General features: G+C 45.9%; 1 protein-coding gene across 4 annotated transcripts in view; it reads left to right on the forward strand.

Annotated features, from left to right (window-relative positions):
* The first annotated feature begins 7,757 nt into the window (after positions 1-7,757).
* Positions 7,758-18,100, forward strand: part of HSD3B7 (hydroxy-delta-5-steroid dehydrogenase, 3 beta- and steroid delta-isomerase 7) — an 81,835-nt gene continuing 71,492 nt past the window's right edge. The window contains exon 1 of one of the 4 annotated variants that reach the window (XM_026721101.2): positions 7,758-7,999. The gene's annotated coding sequence lies outside the window, so the exon portion shown is untranslated. Of the gene's footprint in view, positions 8,004-8,334; positions 8,358-10,911; positions 11,113-18,100 lie in introns of those variants that run through there. The other 3 variants (XM_087915946.1, XM_087915942.1, XM_087915943.1) reach the window with 3 other exon arrangements.

Raw genomic sequence — 18,100 nt, forward strand, 5'->3', positions numbered from 1 at the left:
TGTACAGTCATGAAGACCTTGTACAACGGTTAACTTATTCCCTCCACACAAACTACTTTCCTAACAGAGAAATGCCTTTGGCTTCCAACAGGTCAGCACAAAGTGTATCACCACATCTATCACCACAAAAGAAGCTATGTGTGTGTGGCACCTTGTAAAACAAGCCGTTTTATTATTGCAGCAATTTTCATGGATTTCTGTCTGATTCACAGCAGTGCAGAAATGGCTACAGCACTTGTGGTCATTTTGAAGGTGGACTGCAACTTTAAGTGGTTCTTTCAAGCCCATGAAAATCTGTGGTTCCCCCTTCTGCTCTGTTGAAACATTTCTTAATGCACTCCATAAATAAGGATGATGGAATATCAGTCGGATTGTAAAGTTTAGACTACAGGTGTCCAATCTTTGCAACTTTAAGAGCTGTGGACTTCAACTCCCAGAATTTTCTAGCCAGCATATGCTGCCTGGGGAATTCTGGGAGTTGAAGTCCACAAAGTTTAGCATCGCCAACATTGGACACTTCTGGTTTAGAACCAACTTTCTCCAAATTTTGCAGGGGAAAAGGGTAGGAAAAGATGAGTAAAATCCAGTTAGGATAATAAAAAGCTGGTACCAGAAGCTTTCACGTTCTGTATTTCTATACTTTTTGGGAATGAGTTTTGAAATGAAACATGATCTGTTTATCAAAGGGGAAAACAGGACCAAGGGCACATTCAGAAGTATAAACTCCTCTTTCCAAAAATACATGATCGTTTTCATTTTAGGGCATATTCCACAAGGGGAGAAGATTTCATCCTAGTAGATCTTACCTGATGTGGGATCTGTTCTGTGATCACATTCATACCATGCTGTAGTTTGTATGGTTGAGTTCAAGGTATATAGTAATGTACACAGTACATTATGTCCAAACTATATAAACACATTATATCTTTGGTCAACAAAACAGTTGGTCTATCTTGATTTATTTTTTGTTTGTTTAACATTGACATTCACTAAAGGGAGGCAAGCACCTAAGAAAACATGCCCTTTGTTTCATTGCAAATTTCACCTAGAATCATAACTTAGTCTTCCTCAACAGCAGCAAAGCGTTTTAGAATAGGATCCATGTTGTTAATGCAATCCTAAATTGCATTAACAGAGGAATACAATCAAGATCAAGTGAGTTGCCAGTACCACTCCATAAAGCTTTAGTAAGATCACACCTAGAATACTGCATCCAGTTTTGGTCACCACACTATAAAAAGGATGTTGAGACTCTAGAAAGAGTGCAGAGAAGAGCAACCCGGATGATTACGGGACTGGAGGCTAAAACATATGAAGAATGATAGCAGGAATTGGCTATATCTAGTTTAATGAAAGGAAGGACTAGGGGTGACATGATAGCAGTGTTCCAATATTTGAAGGGCTGCCACAGAGAGGAAGGGGTCAAGCTATTTTCCAAAGCACCTGAAGGCCAGAAAAGGAATAATGGATGGAAACTGAACAAGGAGAGTTTCAACCTAGAAATAAGGAGAAATTTACTAACAGTGATAATAATCAACCAATGGAACAGCTTGCCTTCAGAAATTGTGGGGAGCTTCATCACTGGAGGCTTTCAAGAAGAGACTGGACTACCATCTGTCAGAAATGGTGTAGGGTTTCCTGCTTGGGTGGGGGGTGGACTAGATGACCAACAAGGTCCCTTTCAACTCTATTAATCTGAAGCACTTTCAAACAGAATGCTTGGAAACATTTTTGTTTAATAATAAGATATTTTTAATGGTAAGATGTGTCCAAGCAGAGGCTGGACGATCCCCTGTGGGAAATGCTTTAATTAAGATTCCTGCATGAAGAATGTGGTTGACTCTAATGTTCTCCCACATCTATATTTCTGCAAACTTACATTTAATTTGTGCTTCGAGGTGTTGTGCAAACATTAACACTAACCCATCACCTTTGAACCTAGCAGGTGTGGTTATGTCCTGATTTATGGAAACTTGGCACAAATAATGGGTTAGGGCATCTGGTAAACAAAACACAGAGTTTATTTAAACCCAGCAGTAAGCAGATTCTGAGATTTTGGCTTGGAGGCCTTTTCACCTCTGTAAATCCAAAAAGTGTTCTGGCTTTTCCCTATTAACTCTGTTATTCTATTATATTCTGTTAAACCAGCCTTGAAATTCCCATCAGCTTCAGCCATCTCTGCATCTCAAGAGAGGCCAGTTTGAACATAGATACAAGACCATCGCAGCGCAAAAGACCAGCACAAAAGGTTTAATTAATGGGAAAAGCAACTCCTGCTAAAAGTTATGTTCCCCAAGGTGGTGCCCTCCAGATGTTTGGCACCAACTTCTATACAAGTAGTCCTTGATCTACGACCACAACTGAACCCCAAATTTCTGTGACTAAGGGAGGCAGTTGTGAGTTGCACCTCATTTTACAAACTTTTTTGCCATCGTCGTTAAGTGTATTACCGCAGTGGTTGAGTGAATCACATGGTCCTTAAGCAAATCTAGCTTCTCCCATTGGCTGGGAAGGTTACAAATGGTGACCATGTGAACCAGTAGTGAGATTCAAAAAAAATTACTACTGGTTCTGTGGGCATGGCTTGGCTTGATGGGCATGGCTTGGTGGGCATGGCAGAAGAAGGATACTGCAAAATCCCATAACTTCCCCACCCTACTAACCTGCTTTCCAGCTCTGTTCTCCTGTGCAGGGCAACCAAAGAAGACCCAGCCAATCAGCTGGGACTCAGAGGCAGAGAACAGATGTGGGCGGGGCCAATCAGAGGGGGTATTTGCCGGTTCTCCAAACTACTCAAAATTTCCGCTACTGGTTCTCCAGAACTGGTCAGAACCTGCTGAATAACACCTCCGATGTGAGTCCAGGACAGCACAATTGGCATAAATATACACCAGTTGCCAAGTCTGATCACATGACGCTAAGGATGCTGCTGGTCATAAGTGTGAAAATGGGGGGTAAGTTAATTTTTTTCAGTGCTGCTGCAGTTTTGAACTCGGACACTAAACGAATAGTTATAAGTCAAGGACTACCTATATTTTGTAGCCAGATGGCTTTCAGAAACATGCACCTGCGCTGTGGTCCCTGTTCAGTGTTTACCCGTAACTACAGGTAGTTCTCGACTTAACAACCACAGTTGAGCTCCAAATCTCTGTTGCTGAGTGAAACATTTGTTTGCTCCATTTTACAGCCTTTCTTGCCACAGCTGTTATGTTAGAAACCCAGTTATTAAATGAATTTAGCTTCCCCGTTGGCTTTGTTTGTAAGACAGTTGCAAAAGGGGATCACCAGACCTCCAGACCATCATAAATAGGAACTAGTGGCCAAGCACCCAAATTTCAATCTCATGACTAAAGGGATGCTGCAGCAGTTGTAAGTGCAAAAAAACGGTCATTAATCATTTTTTCATGATGTTGTAACTTAGAACACGAACTAAATGGAACTGTTGTATGTCTAGGATTATCTGTACAGGTTTCCAGACAATTTATCACCAATTGCCTGCAATCTGTTTTCCTTGGCATAAAACCCATTATCCCTAAATGCAGAATCCAAATGGGAAAATCAGATGCCAGAGTAAGCAGCACAACAACGCCTGCTATAATTAACAGTGTTGCTACATACATTGATATATAGAATATAGAATAATAGGATTGAAAGAGACCTTGGGGGGTCTTCTAGCCCATCCCCCTGCACAAAGCAGAGACCCTTTTCCATTCTGGACAAATAGCTGTCCAATCTTTTCTTTAAAAACTTCCAGTGATGGGACACCCACAATTTCTGGAGAGAAGCTGTTCACTGCTTAATCTGTACTACAGGTTCTCGATTAGCGTGAATTAAGAATCCCATCAAGGGTTTGTATCATAGGTTAGTTCTCACTTACTGAGTGCATTTGAGAGCAACAACTCCATCACTAAATGAGGAAAGGGAGATGTCATGAGAGATCTACATCAGTTTCACTGCAGTTGTTAAGCACATCAACGTTAAGCGTGATGTCAGGTAACTGTGACTTCCAGACAGCTTCCCCATTGACTATGCTTGTCAGGCAGGAGAGAAGGGGAAGGTGGGAAGGGAGAAACAGGCAGGAAAGAAAGAAAGGAAGGAAGGAAGGAAGGAAGGAAGGAAGGAAGGAAGGAAGGAAGGAAGGAAGGAAGGAAGGAAGAAAGAAAAGAAAGAAAGAAAGAAAGAAAGAAAGAAAGAAAGAAAGAAAGAAAGAAAGAAAGAAAGAAAGAAAGAAAGAAAGAAAGAAAGAAAGAAAGAAAGAAAGAAAGAGGCAGGAGGGAAGGAAGGAAGGAGGGAAGGAAGGAAGGAAGGAAGAAGGAAGGAAGGAAGGAAGGAAGGAAGGAAGGAAGGAAGGAAGGAAAGGCAGGCAGGCAAGAAGGAAGGAAGGAAGGAAAAAGAAAGAAAGAAAGAAAGAAAGAAAGAAAGAAAGAAAAGAAAGAAAGAAAGAAAGAAAGAAAGAAAGAAAACCAAATAATGTACATTCCACTGGCTTCTATCAATGTCATCCAATCGGTTAATTTACTGCTGGCTCAGCAAGATTAGATCCTGGGCAAATAATCATACGCAAGGCCACGTCCAAAGAGCAGAACTAAATGATCCTCAGGCCTTTTCATTCTGCATTGCATGTAGCCTCTTTCCAGTTGTAGCTATGTGTCACTCACTATTCAACAAGGCTGGATTAGGAACATGTTTCTTTTACCCCTCTGCCATTTTAGCCTCCATCCTCCTTGGGTGAATGGCTTCTCGACTTCTTGACATACAACCAACATTGGGACCAGAAAATTCATTAAATGGTGTAGTTGTTAATTGAGACATCAAGTGACATCATTGCAACCTTTCCTTCACATAGATTTTGTGACTTCGGGACATCCCAAGTGTTATAAATATGATCTGGTTTCTAAGCACCTGGATTGGGATCGTGTGGCTGTGGGGATACTGGACTGGACGTAACTGTGAGGACCATGGCCATTAAATAAATGATTGTAAGTCATGGACTACTTGTAGAGGCTTTGAGGTCCAAATGTTTCCAAGTGCACCATTGTGCCTCCCGTCCCTGTCCTATTGTCCCCATTTATTCGTACCTATTTCCTGTATTCTTACTCATGTTTATACTTATATCTATTATCTTGTAACCAATTGACAAATCAAATCAAATCAAATAAATAAATAAATAAAAATAAAATGCTGGAGCCATAAGTGCTACTCCACATCTAAATTGAGAAGCAGGGTCAGACTGACCCAGAAGCCTTACTATTGGAGAATGATGTAGGTTGTGCACACAAAAGCCATTTGGCTTTCTATTATTTACTTGCGGCCATTAAAAAAATCTCGGCTACTAGTACAGGTAGACTACCAGTACAGGCAGTCCTCAACTTACAACAGTTGTTCCAGGTTGCTGAATAACTGGCACTGAAAAAATGACCATTTTTCACCCTTATGACCATTGCAGCATCCCCAGGGTCATGTGATTTATATTCAAATGCTTGACAACTGACTCACATTTATGACGGTTGCAGTGTCCTGGAGTCATTTGATCACCTTTTGCAAACTTCTGACAAGCAAAGTCAATGGGGAAACCAGATTCACCTAACAAGTGTGTTAACAACTGGGGTGATTCACTTAACAAATGTGGCAAGAAATGTCGTAAAATGGGGCAAAATTGAGTTAGCAATTTTCTCACTTAACAGCATACATATTGGGTGCAGTTGTAGTCATAAGTTGAGGAGAATATTTGTAGCTCAGAGTTGAAATGTGAGGTCCTTGGTGCCCTCTTGAGCTTGGTTGTTTTTTGCAGGCATTTTATTATCCAAACTTGGGAATATCATGATAATATTATTTAATTTGGGGAATGAAAGGCCTGCGAAAAAAACAATTAAGCTCAGAGAGCACCAAGGTCCCCTAATTTCCAGATTGTACTATAGTTTTTAATAATGGCAAGGGGCAGGAAGTGATCCATGCCTTTAAAAAGCTTGTGGATTCCTGCTGTTAAATTCAACAGGCCCAGAAAGTGGTGAAACTTAATTGGTGGCCCCTGGAAAAACATCATGTTTTGGCCTGTCTAGACAATACTTCCACAGTGGTTGGCACATGACACCCTTTACAAGGCTGGTTTTCTGTGCAAGAAAATCAGTCGTATTATATCTACCATCAACTGCAAAACCAGAAGACTTTAATCAGCATGACAGTATTACCTTTAATCTTTAATCAGCATGACAGTATTACCTTTAATCTTTAATCTTAGTCAAATGTACCTCTGGGCTGTTGGTCGGTTTATGATAAGGAATCTTTTTTTTCCTTTCGGCAGCAACTTCCAAAATCCCAGAATCGATCGAACAAAAATATAGATTAAAAAAAAACCAATGGGAACAACAAAAAAACCCTCTTTAAAGAGTTTTAATATGGTCCTTCTTTTTTGTCCATTATCCCTTACTTATTGCTGCAGTGAGAAATTGGAAGAGGGAAGGAGGAAAGATGGAGAGAACCACATTCAAAATCCTCACGTCATCAGGAAGTGCTCCATGTCATGGCTCAAACTAACCTATCTGACAGAGGTGTTGTAAAGATGGCAAAAATGAGACCCTGACTTTGAGGGGTCCTTGGTGCTCTCAAAGCTTGGTTGTTTTCTTGCAGACATTTCATTACCAAACTAAGTAACATTATCAGGGCTAGTGGGGAATGGGGTTTGCTTTCAGTTTATATTCTAGTGACTTGCTTTGTCAGTGTTAGTGGGAGCGGTCTTGGGGAGTATTCTTTGTTTGGCAGTTCCTTGATTGGGGTATTCTTTACTTCTTAATTATTGGTCTGATGTTAATCTAGGTGTTAATCTATACTTGATTACTTTTTCAGTCTTTTTGTTCCTTTTGGGGGGGGGCTTGTTTATTGTTCCTTTTGAACAATATATAGATGTTGTTTATGTCTCTTTGTCCATTGATGGACAATGTGTCGGACTGCCAGGTTTCTGGGAATTTCCTAGCATTTTTGGATTTGACTTAATCTAGGATGGTCACAATTTCCCAGTCAAAAGTATGAACTGGGCATGGCTAGTTTAGTGAAGAGAAGGACCAGGGGAGACATGATAGTGGTCTTCCAATATCTGAGGGGCTGCCACAGGGAGGAAGGGGTCAAGCTATTTTCTAAAGTGCCTGTAGGCCAGACAAGGAATAATGGATGGAAACTGACAAGGAGAGATTTAACCTGGAAATAAGGAGAAACTTTCTGACAGTGAGAACAATCAACCAATGGAACAGAAGTTGCCCTCGGAAGTTGTGGGGGCGCCATCACTGGAGACTTTCAAGAAGAGATTGGACTGCCATTTGTCAGAAATGGTGTAGGGTCTCCTGCTTGGGTGGGGGGTTGGACGAGATGACCTACAAGGTCCCTTCCAACTGTGTTAACCTGAATGAATCTGAAAGTCTGTCCACATGTTGTGAAATAAAAAAAATCATGTCTTCTGACACAAGACCCTCCAAGATCACTCTCACTGATACTGAAGGCAAGCCACTAAAACACTGACTGAGAGCAATTCCTTACTAGCACTGATGATACTACTCTGTTTGGGTAAGGAAATGTCTGCAACCAAACAATCAAGTTCAGAGAGCATCAAGAGACCCTTAATTTCAATCCGGAGCTACAATTTATTTCCCTTTAGTAAAGACCCCACCAACTGCTTTTTCGCCCCCTAGTGGCCGCCTCCGTTCTAGCTGGTAAACCCCGAGTATAAGAAATTAATCCAATTTTTCTGTTTTATTTTTTTGCGATCCGGACCGAGACAGAGTAGCGGACCCAAGGGCGGCTGGTCAAGGAAAGGGGTCAATGCTCAGAGCGGTTGTATCCCACCAATGCCGGGGAAGGGAGGGAGTTTGTTCCGAGCTGGACTTCAACTGATGGGCGGGGAACTGATCAGTTAAAGAGGCAGGCAGCGCTCGCCGGGAAGCAGCTGGGAGAGAGAGCTTTTGCAGAGAAGTCTTTGCAGAGAAATCGGACGATCCGCGGTGGGTTGCAGGTGCGTATGCGGCGGAAAACGGCGGCCGGGCCGAGGGTCGTGCAGAGCAACTGCCTTCCGTGTCTGCCCGTACAGAGCGCCTCTCCGTCTCTATCGCAGCCAGTTTGGGGAGCTGGGTGTCGTTTTCAACACTGGAGACTTTCAAACCCGATGGCCCTCGCGCCCCCACCCGCTTCCCGGCATCTCTTGGCAAAAGATGCAGCCCGGAATATACGAAGCGCCCGGGACAGAAAGTCCGAACAGAGCTATTCCCCTCGGCGGCGCCGAACGACGTCGCTAGGCTCAATTCTAAACCAACCTTCCTTTTTCTTTTGAAAACTTCTCTCCTCCCGCCGCCCGCCAGGCACTCTCTGGAGGGGTGAGTTACACTGCCCATCATCCCCGGCCGCCAAGGGTAGCGGGTGATTGGGAGCTACTGAATCCTGAACCCCGGGATGCGCCTGGTTGATCGGGAGTAAAGGCAGCGTTTGGGGGGCTCTTAAAGTGGTTTCCTGTTCTTTGGTATGTTGAAAGGCGTCTCTCACCCCCCCCCCTCGAAATATTATACCGTCTTTCCCAGTTTGGGGCGTTATGATTATCCTCATTCTCTCAGTCCATAAATCAGAGTTTGCACCGCGATGGAAGAAATAATTCCATTTCCTAATTTGGGGAAAAGGCTTTGTCAGATTGCAAGGTGTTATTCTGCTCTGTTGGATAAGCTCTTTGGCTTGGCTTTCTGGAGGGCAGTCATTTACCAAGGAAAAGTTTTGGGACGCAGTGTTTCTTTGCAGGTGGCCACATCTGGGGGGAAGGAGTAGAAGGGAAAAGAACCCTTGTTTTGGCTTAACATGCAAAACCACTCGACCGGATTAGTATTGGATGAGGGACCACCAGGAAATGCCACAAAGGTGGGTTGCGCTGTGATCCAAGAGGAAATTAGTGGCAAATGACGGCTATGAAAAAACAGCTTGGTATTTGGTTATCATCTCCTCTCCCTACTCTCCATCTCAAGAGAAATTGTGCTGTACCTTCACACCCTCTTCATAGGTGATTTCACTCCAGGATCTTCCTAGCATCACCCAGAGCCATCCCTGCAGTGATATACGGGTCATCCTCAATTTACAGTCATTCATTTAATGACCGTTCAAAGTTACAAGGGCACTGGAAAAAAAATGGCTTATGACGTTTTTTCCACACTAATGACCTTTAAAGCATCCCCACAGTCCTGGGCTCAAAACTCGGGCAAAGCTGGTTTCATAATTATGACCATTGCAGTGTCTCGGGTTTATGTGATCCCTTTTTGCGACCTTCTGACAAGTAAAAATTAATGGGGAAGCCAGGTTCACTTAACAGTTTATTAACAATTTATTTATTAACAACTGCAATGACTCACTTAACAGTTGCAGCAACAATAGGGCAAAAGTCACTTAACAGCTGTCCCTCTAAGTAACAGAAATGTTGGGCTCATTTTTGGTCATAAAATGAGGATTATCTGTAAAGCCTCTCTCCACATTGCTGTCATACTTTGGCCCAATCATGGGGCTCTGAAGATACTGTTTAAAATGCTCTGAATCTGCAGTAGCTGTGCCTCCCTGCACATGTTCCAGCCGGCCTTTGTGGATCTCTGTAGTGCCCAACCCTTGGCATCATACGGGAGATGCAATCTGGCCAGCACAGAAATCAAATTGCACAATTGTTTCCCGTGATTGATTACCTCCATTCAGCTGCTGCGTTCCAGAAGGGACATTGGTCAGTTCAATTTTTTTGCAGAGTCTCACACACAGAATAAAGTACAGTCCTTGACTTGTGACGTGCAATGGAGCCCAAACCTTTTTGTTGTTGAGTGAGATGTTTGTTAAGTGAGTTTTGCTCCATTTTACGACCTTTCGTACTACCGCTGTTAAGCAAAACACTGCAGTTGATAAGTTAGTAACCCAGCTGTTAAGAAAATCTTGCTTTCCTATTGACTCTGCTTGCCGGAAGGTCACAAAAGTGGATCACAGGACCCTGAGACCCTGTAAACGGTCATACATAGGAGCCAGTTGCCAAGCATCTGAATTCTCATGGGGATTTTGCAAAGGTGGTAACTGTGAAAAACAGTTATAAGTCACATTTTTCAGAGCCGATATAACTTTGAATGATCGCTAAACAAACTGTCGTAAGATGAGGACTACCTCATAATATAATAGAGTATATATAATAGAATAATAGAGTTGCAAAAAACTTTGGAGGTCTTCTAGTCCAACCCATTGTTCTCAACTGATTTCTAGTTTTAGATCTTTTTCATCTCTACTATTGCAAAACTGCTTTTCTCTGTCCCATTGACAGAGGTTTCCATTGGATTTCCTAAAAAAGGGAAATTGTGTTTCTCTTCACTTGGGACTATTCCATTATTTTCAGCTTCCTTTCTAACATTCCAAGATAATTCAGAATGTTATGTCTATCATCTAGGACGGGGTCGTCAACTTTTCGGACCTCAGGGACCACCAAACTCATAATTTTAGATCCCAGGGACCACTAATTCGGTTCTGTGGATATGGCCTATTTTGTGGGTGTGGCTTGGTGGTCATGTGACTGGCTGGGCATGGCTTGTATGTAAATATTATAAATATTTATATGAATATTGAATTTTTTATAAAAAAAGAGCAACTTTTACCCCAAATCAAGCAAAGCAGGCAGGCAGATTGAGTTGCTCACAGAATCACAGATTCATTCAGAAATCAATCTATCTGCCATTGGCTAGCTCAATCTGTCACATAAAATTTGCTTGCAAGCAAACTCACAAAATTAACTCACAACACACCATGTATGTAAATATTGATTTTTTTTTATAAAAAAAGCAATTTTTACCCAAAGTCAAGCAAAGCAGGCAGATTGAGTTGCTCACAGAATCATTCAGTGATCCATCTATCTGCCATCGGCGAGCTCAGTCTCTTGCCATGAGTCTGCACTGAATTTGCTGGCAAGCAAACCTTCAGTCCTAAGGGAAGCACAGCCGAAGATCTAAAGACTAGCTAGAAAGCAAGAAATCCAACAATTTCCTGCTTCCTAGCTAATCTAAATCTCCTGGCACAGCAGAACAGATGATGGTCGGAAAAAGGAAAAATAGCAATTTTTGCAGGCAAGTTTGCCAGGTAAGGAGTGAGTGGGTGGGGGGCGTTCTTGCGGGCCAAGTGGGCGGCGCAGCCTTGTGTTTCAGCACAGCCTGGATTAATTGCTTTGTAGGGTTGCTCTGGGGGTGAGATTTCTCTGTGGCCGACCAAAATTTTCTCAAGGCCCACCAGTGGGCCGCGGCCCACTGGTTGGTGACCACTGATCTAGGAGCCTCTGAGGTACAGTGGTTAGAGTGCAGTACTGCAAGCTACTTCTGCAGCCAGCTGCCTACAATTTGGCAGTTCAAATCCCACCAGGTTCAAGGTTGACTCAGCCTTCCATCTTTCGGAGGTGGGTAACATGAGGATCCAAATTGTTGGGGCAATATGCTGACTCTCTAAACTGCTTAGAGAGGGCTGTAAAGCACTGCGAAGGGGTATATAAGTCTAAGTGCTATTTCTATCTATATCGGGGGCATCAAACTTGATTTCCTTGAGGGCCACATCAGTATTGTGTTTGACGTGGGGGGAAGGGCTGGGGGGGGCATGGGCAGCTTGACATCACTCGTCATTTATTTTGCTAACGTATGTGGCTCTCCCAGGCCCCATTTTCTCTGGCAGAGGGCTGTAGGAGGCTGTTGCTGCTGAAAACGGAGCCCGGGAGGACTACCCAAGGCCTTCAGAAGCTCCGTTTTCACTGGCAGAGGTACTGTGGGCTAGTCCCCTGTTTCCAGGGTGGCCCTGCAGGCCAAACCTAATCACCCTGCAGACCGGAACCAGCCTTGCGGGCCTTGAGCTTGACTGAACTAGAGCATTGTTATCCTGCCCGGTTTCATGTAGTTCTCAACTTCCAGTTATTCGTTTATTGACTCTCTGAAATGAGAACTGTTGTGGAGCGATGGTAAGGAAGAGGCATGAGACCAGAGCGTACAACTAACAAGGCTTTATTGCAGGGAATAAAGGGTTGTCGCGTCTGCTTGCTAACTTACAGACTAGCGGGCGACAACGGGCTGGCTCTGCTCGACAGCCGGCTTATATAGCCGACTGTCAAACGGAGCCAACCAATGGGAGCGGCTGGTGCTCCCGCTCAAACAGCGGACCTGGTTGGGAACTCCCACCAGTTCCACGGACATAACACTCCTTTCCCCCAGCTGGGAACATGCGTAGTCCTGTAGGTAGGTTGGTTGTCTGCGCTGGCGACCAGAACGTCGCAGTTCGGGTGAACTGTTGGCTGGTGACAAGTCCAGGCCCTCGGGACGTGCCTCAATGGTCGTCGGGGCATGGGCTTGCCCTGGCGCGGTGTTCTGCGAAGTCGGCAAGTCCCTTTGCTCGGGCTGACCCGGGCGAGTCTCGAGGTCCGGTTGGCAAACTGGGAACGCTCGGCTGCTGAGTCGGTGATCCTGGCCGGAAACTCGGGTTCTCCAGTAGACCTTCCTGTTCGTCGGGAAAACCGGGTCCCACAGGAGCTTCCATCTGGCACCGGCAGGGAGACGTTGGCGCTGGCAGGTCGGGTTGGGTTGGTATCAGCCGCACGTCGCCTTCTGAGTTGGTCCACGTGCCTTCGCCACAAGCGTCCATCTTCCAGGAGGACCCTGTAGGATCTTGGACCTGTGACTGACACGATTTGACCTGGTACCCACAAAGGATCCCCTGCATAGTTCCTGGCGTACACCAGGTCTTGCAAGGCAAAGTCTCTGACCAGACTGTCAGACCCTAAAGGGGTGTCTGGGCAGTAGTGGGGGTGTAGCCTGTCCAGGGTGGTTCTAAGGCGTCTCCCCATTAAAAGTTCGGCGGGAGATTTGTTAGTAGCGGTGCAAGGCGTCGTATGTTGGCTGAGCAGGAAACGAGACAGTTTAGAGTGCCAGTCTTCCTGGCCAAACCTGGCGAGTGCCTCCTTGGCTGACCTAACTGCTTTCTCCGCCATCCCGTTGCTAGCGGGGTGAAAGGGAGCTGTAAGGACATGCCTGATGCCCAAATTAGCCACGTACATACTGAACTCACATGATGTGAACTGCGGGCCATTGTCAGACACCAGTGTGTCTGGAAGTCCATGGGTGACAAATAAACGGGTCAGGGCTTTGACTACGGCTTGTGTGGTGGTCATGGGAAGCAAGGCCACGTCAATCCACTTGGAGTAGGAATCCACGACCACCAAGAAAGTCTTGCCATGCACTGGTCCAGCCAGGTCGATGTGCAGGCGGGACCAAGGGGCACTAGCACTTTCCCACCTGGTGGGCGTGGCGGCTGGCGGGGCAGCCCTGGTTTCTTGGCAAGGTTGGCAAGAGCTTACCCAGTTAGCGATTTGAGCATCCATGCCGGGCCACCAAACGTAGCTGCGGGCCAACGCCTCTTCATCCTTACGATGCCCGGATGGCCCTCGTGCAGTACCTTCAGGATGGGTACTCGCAGGGTGGCTGGGATGACTACTCTTGTACCCCACAATAGACATCCCTGTAGCCTCGACAGTTCCTGCTGGCGAGTTTTAAAGGAACAAAATCAACTGTACATTGAGTTTCCGGCCACCCCTTCCCACCCAGTCCAGAACCTGGGCGATTATTTTGTCTTTTTTTGAGTGCGCCGCAGTGTCTTGGCTGTCACTGGAAGTTTGAGTTCGTTGACCTCAAAAATGGCGTGAATTGGTGCAGGGTCCTCAACTGGGGCTGGCAGGGGGCAGCGACTGAGGGCATCGGCATGACTCAAGTTCTTGCCAGGACGATGCACCAACTTGAATGAGTAGGCGGCCAGAAACAAAGTCCATCTGGTCATTCTGGGTGAAAGTACCTGCAGGGTTTGCTTATCTCCAGATAAGAGTCCTAGGAGAGGCTTATGGTCAGTCACAAGTTCAAAATGGTGGCCAAATAAGAATTCGTGGAACTTTTTAACTGCAGCAACCGCAGCCAGGGCCTCTTTATCGATTTGGCTGTAGTTCCTTTCTGCCGAGGAGAAAGTCCTAGAAAAGAAGGCAATTGGTGCCTCGGAGCCGTTGGGGAGTCTGTGGCTTAGGACAGCCCCAATCCCAAAAGGGGATGCGTCAGCAGCCAGGACCAGAGGAAGGCGTTGATCGAACTGGACTAAAACCGCTTCCGATGTGAGTAAGGATTTGACTGCTTTGAAAGCGTGGGCTTCTTTGGGTCCCCAATGCCAGGGTGAGTCTTTATCTAAGAGTCTATGTAGGGGTTCAGCGACAGATGCTTTGTGTGGGAGGAATGAGGCGTAAAAGTTTAGGAGCCCCAGAAAGGCTTGTAGTTCAGTCTTGTTGGTGGGTGTGGGTGCCTTGTGGATGGCCTTCACCTTGGACTCAATTGGGTGGATGCCAGAGGCGTCTATCCTATAACCCAGAAAGTCCACCTGCCTAGTGGCGATGGCGCACTTCTCCCTTTTAAGTTTGAGGCCATGCTGCCTAAACTTCTCTAGCACTGTCCTGACCCTCTGAATGAGTTGAGGTCGGCTAGTAGCTGAGACTAAGATGTCATCGAAATACGGAACGACTCCTGGGAGACCTTGGAGAATTCGTTCCATGAGTGATTGGAAAATGCCCGGGGCGACACTGACCCCGAATTGAAGGCGCTTACATTTGAATGCCCCTCTATGCGTGACTATGGTTTGTAATTCAGCTGTCTGATCATCAACAGGGAACTGTTGGTATGCCTGGGACATATCTAACTTGGCGAAGATGGTACCGGGTTCGAATGTGTGTAACAGATGCTGAATGACAGGGACGAGGTATGCGCTGACCTGTAAATAACGGTTGAGCGTGGTTTTATAGTCTGCGCAGATTCTTAGACTGCCATCCTTCTTGAGTGGGGTGACTATGGGGGTCTCCCATTTGGCAAAATCAGTAGGTTCTAACACCCCTTGTTTAAGTAGTTTGTCTAATTCTGCGTCCAATTTAGGGCGGATGGCGAAAGGCACCCTGCATGGCTTAAGGCGGAGAGGAATTGCCTGGGGATCTACAGAAAACGAGATGGGGGTGCCCGAATAGCAACCTAGCTCGCTACTAAATACGTCAGAAAAATCAGAAAATAATGTATCTACGTCAGAAGTTGAGACAGCATGGATCCCAGTTACACTAAGGCCAAGGGAAGGAAACCAATCAAGTCCCAACAGGCTGGGGAGGGCACCGTTAACAACCACTAAAGGCAAATGGCCTTTAAAGGCTTGGAATTGAACGAGGAACTTGCCTTTCCCGAGGACAGGAATGTTCTTGCCCTGGTAGTCCCGCAGTGTCAGGTGGCATCTTTGGAGCTGTTTCCTTGACAGTCTGGGCTGGATCTTCTTCAGAGTGTCCCAGGAGATGATTGAGAGCGCAGATCCCATGTCTACCTCCATCCTGCAGGGTTTACCTTCTAGGAAAACAGAAATTTTAATTTTATCAGGGGTTTGGGAAGTATGGTTAGCGTGGTAGCAGGTATAGCAGTCCTCCACTTGCCTTTGGGAAATAGAAGGCGGTGGAGGTCTTTGAGGCAAGGAGCGCCCTGCTTGGCATACTCTAGCGAGGTGACCCTTCTTTTGGCAGTTCAGGCAGATGGCGTTTCTAAACCTGCAGGATGCCCTAGAGTGGGAGCCTCCGCAGGTTAGGCACAAGGGCGGTTGTTTGGGGGTGAAGCTGTTTGTCTGTCCCGCTCCTACCTGTGGAGGCTTCTGATGCTTAAGGCGGTTAATGTCTGATGAGTCTGTGGGGTCTTCTTCACTGAGCACTTCTTCAGAATGGACGGTTGGACTGCTGGGCTTTAATGGGGTGCCCTGAATCTCGGCTGCTGACTGGGCAGAGAGCTCAGCAGCCAGGGCTTCCTCCATGGCTAGGGCCAGATTCAAGTCCTTTTTTGCCAGCAAACGTCTTTGGAGTCTCAGGTCTCTAACCCCACAGACGATCTGGTCCAGCAGCATGTCTTCCAGATATTCTTTGAAACCGCACTGTAAGGCAGCTGTCCTCAGGGCAGCCATGTATTCGTTGATCGACTCCCCCACTGCCTGCTTCCTGATTCTGAAGGCATACCTTCTGGCGATCTGGGATGGTTTTGGCGCGTAGTGATTTGAGAGTATTTCTTGTAGTTCATCCCATGAGACGCTTCTGATGGCGCGTGGTGCGACTAACGCTGTAGCGGTGTCAAAAACGGCGGCCCCACAATAGCTGAGGAAATAAGACTTCTTTCTATGTTCCGCAGCGTCAGCTAACCCGATGGCATCGAGGAAATGGCTGAAGCGATTCTTGTAGGAATCCCACGTTTCCTCGTTTGGCTTGAATAGCGGGAATGCTGGATTAGCATTCATCGTGGGTAGTGTCAGGTTCGTCTTCTTCAATCGTCTTTGAATCGCGCTCTTAAAAGAGCGCAGGCTGTGACTGTCTCTCTGGGCTACGTAGCTCTTTTTGAATTTCGCGCTCTTGGTGAGCGTTGGCGGCCGCAGCTACGGAGCCGGCAGCTCGTTTCAGTGACTACAGCTCGAGTAATGGCGGTTTGAATTTCGCGCTCTTTGTGAGCGTTGCGCGGCTGCAGCGCTCGTGACTTTACTCTCAGTGATTACAGCTCTTTGAATAGACGCGTCTGGTTAGCCTTCGACCATCCCATCCTCGTCGCCAGTGTTGTGGAGCGATGGTAAGGAAGAGGCATGAGACCAGAGCGTACAACTAACAAGGCTTTATTGCAGGGAATAAAGGGTTGTTGCGTCTGCTTGCTAACTTACAGACTAGCGGGCGACAACGGGCTGGCTCTGCTCGACAGCCGGCTTATATAGCCGACTGTCAAACGGAGCCAACCAATGGGAGCGGCTGGTGCTCCCGCTCAAACAGCGGACCTGGTTGGGAACTCCCACCAGTTCCACGGACATAACAAGAACGATACTTAAAAAAAAAAGACTTCTACTTAACGACTGTCACAGCGTTCCCCTGGATACCTGCTCAAAATCCGGTTGCCTGGCAACCGACATCTGTTTGTGACAGTTGCAGTATCCAGGGTCACGTGACTGCCCAGCAAGCTTCTGGTAAGCAAAGTCAATGGGTAGAAACTATATTCTCTTGGTGACTGGAAGAGTCACTTAAGAACCTCAGTGATTTGGTCAGCAGTTGTGGCCAAAAGGTCCTTTCCCTTGCCTGTTTTTAACGATGCCTTGGTCGCAATTCAACCACTGCCTTAGTTAACAATGGAAATTCGACTCCCAAACATGATCGTATGTTGAGGACTACCTATGCAGTGGGTCTGTTATCTATTATCAGTGTGCTATTCAGAGTCCAAAAGTGAATACAGCAGCCATGAAGATGCAGTTAATGAACATTAAAAAAAGAAAAGAAAGAGCCGAAGCATCAGTTGTGTGGGTTGTGGCTGCAATGTTGACTGTGTTGGAGTCTCCTTTCCTCTGCAGATGTTCCTGTGTTAATAAATTGTCTAGGATGCTTTGTCCAATTCTTCACTCAACTCAAATCCAGCAATGTTTCTTAAACCAGGCTCTGATTGGTACCCACACTAATGAAGGAATAAATGCCACCTTAGTCTGGACATGCCCAAACAACACACATACAGTTGGTTAGGTGCTTTCAGGTGTGCATTCCTGCAAGACCTGTTGATTAGCTCTGTGTTGGGCGAGACTTAAGTTTGCTACCTGAAATCATTTGAAGCTATGGGGCTATTTCCACCTGCCTGGAGTAGTCCCCATCAGAGGGCTGGAGATTGGAGGTAGGACAGTTTCCCAATGCTGGTCACTTTAAGACATGTGGATTTCAATTATCAAATCAATTCAAATAAAAATCATTTGTCTGAAATGGTATAGGGTTCCCTGCCTAAGCAGGGGGTTGGACTAGAAGACCTCCAAGGTCCCTTCCAACTCTGATTCTACTAGAAGACCTTGGAGGTCTTCTAGTCCAACACCCTGCCTAGGCAGGAAACCCTACACCGCTTCAGACAAATGGTTATCCAACATCTTTTTAAAAACTTCCAGCGTTGGCGCTTTCACACCTCCTGGAGGCAAGTTGTTCCACTGATTATGTGTTCTAACTGTCAGGACATGCTCTCCTTAGTTCTAAATTGCTTCTCTCCAT

Source organism: Pseudonaja textilis, chromosome Z (assembly GCF_049901715.1).
Source record: "Pseudonaja textilis isolate UNSWEBS1 chromosome Z, rPseTex1.2, whole genome shotgun sequence".
NCBI classification, from domain to species: Eukaryota; Metazoa; Chordata; class Lepidosauria; order Squamata; family Elapidae; genus Pseudonaja; species Pseudonaja textilis.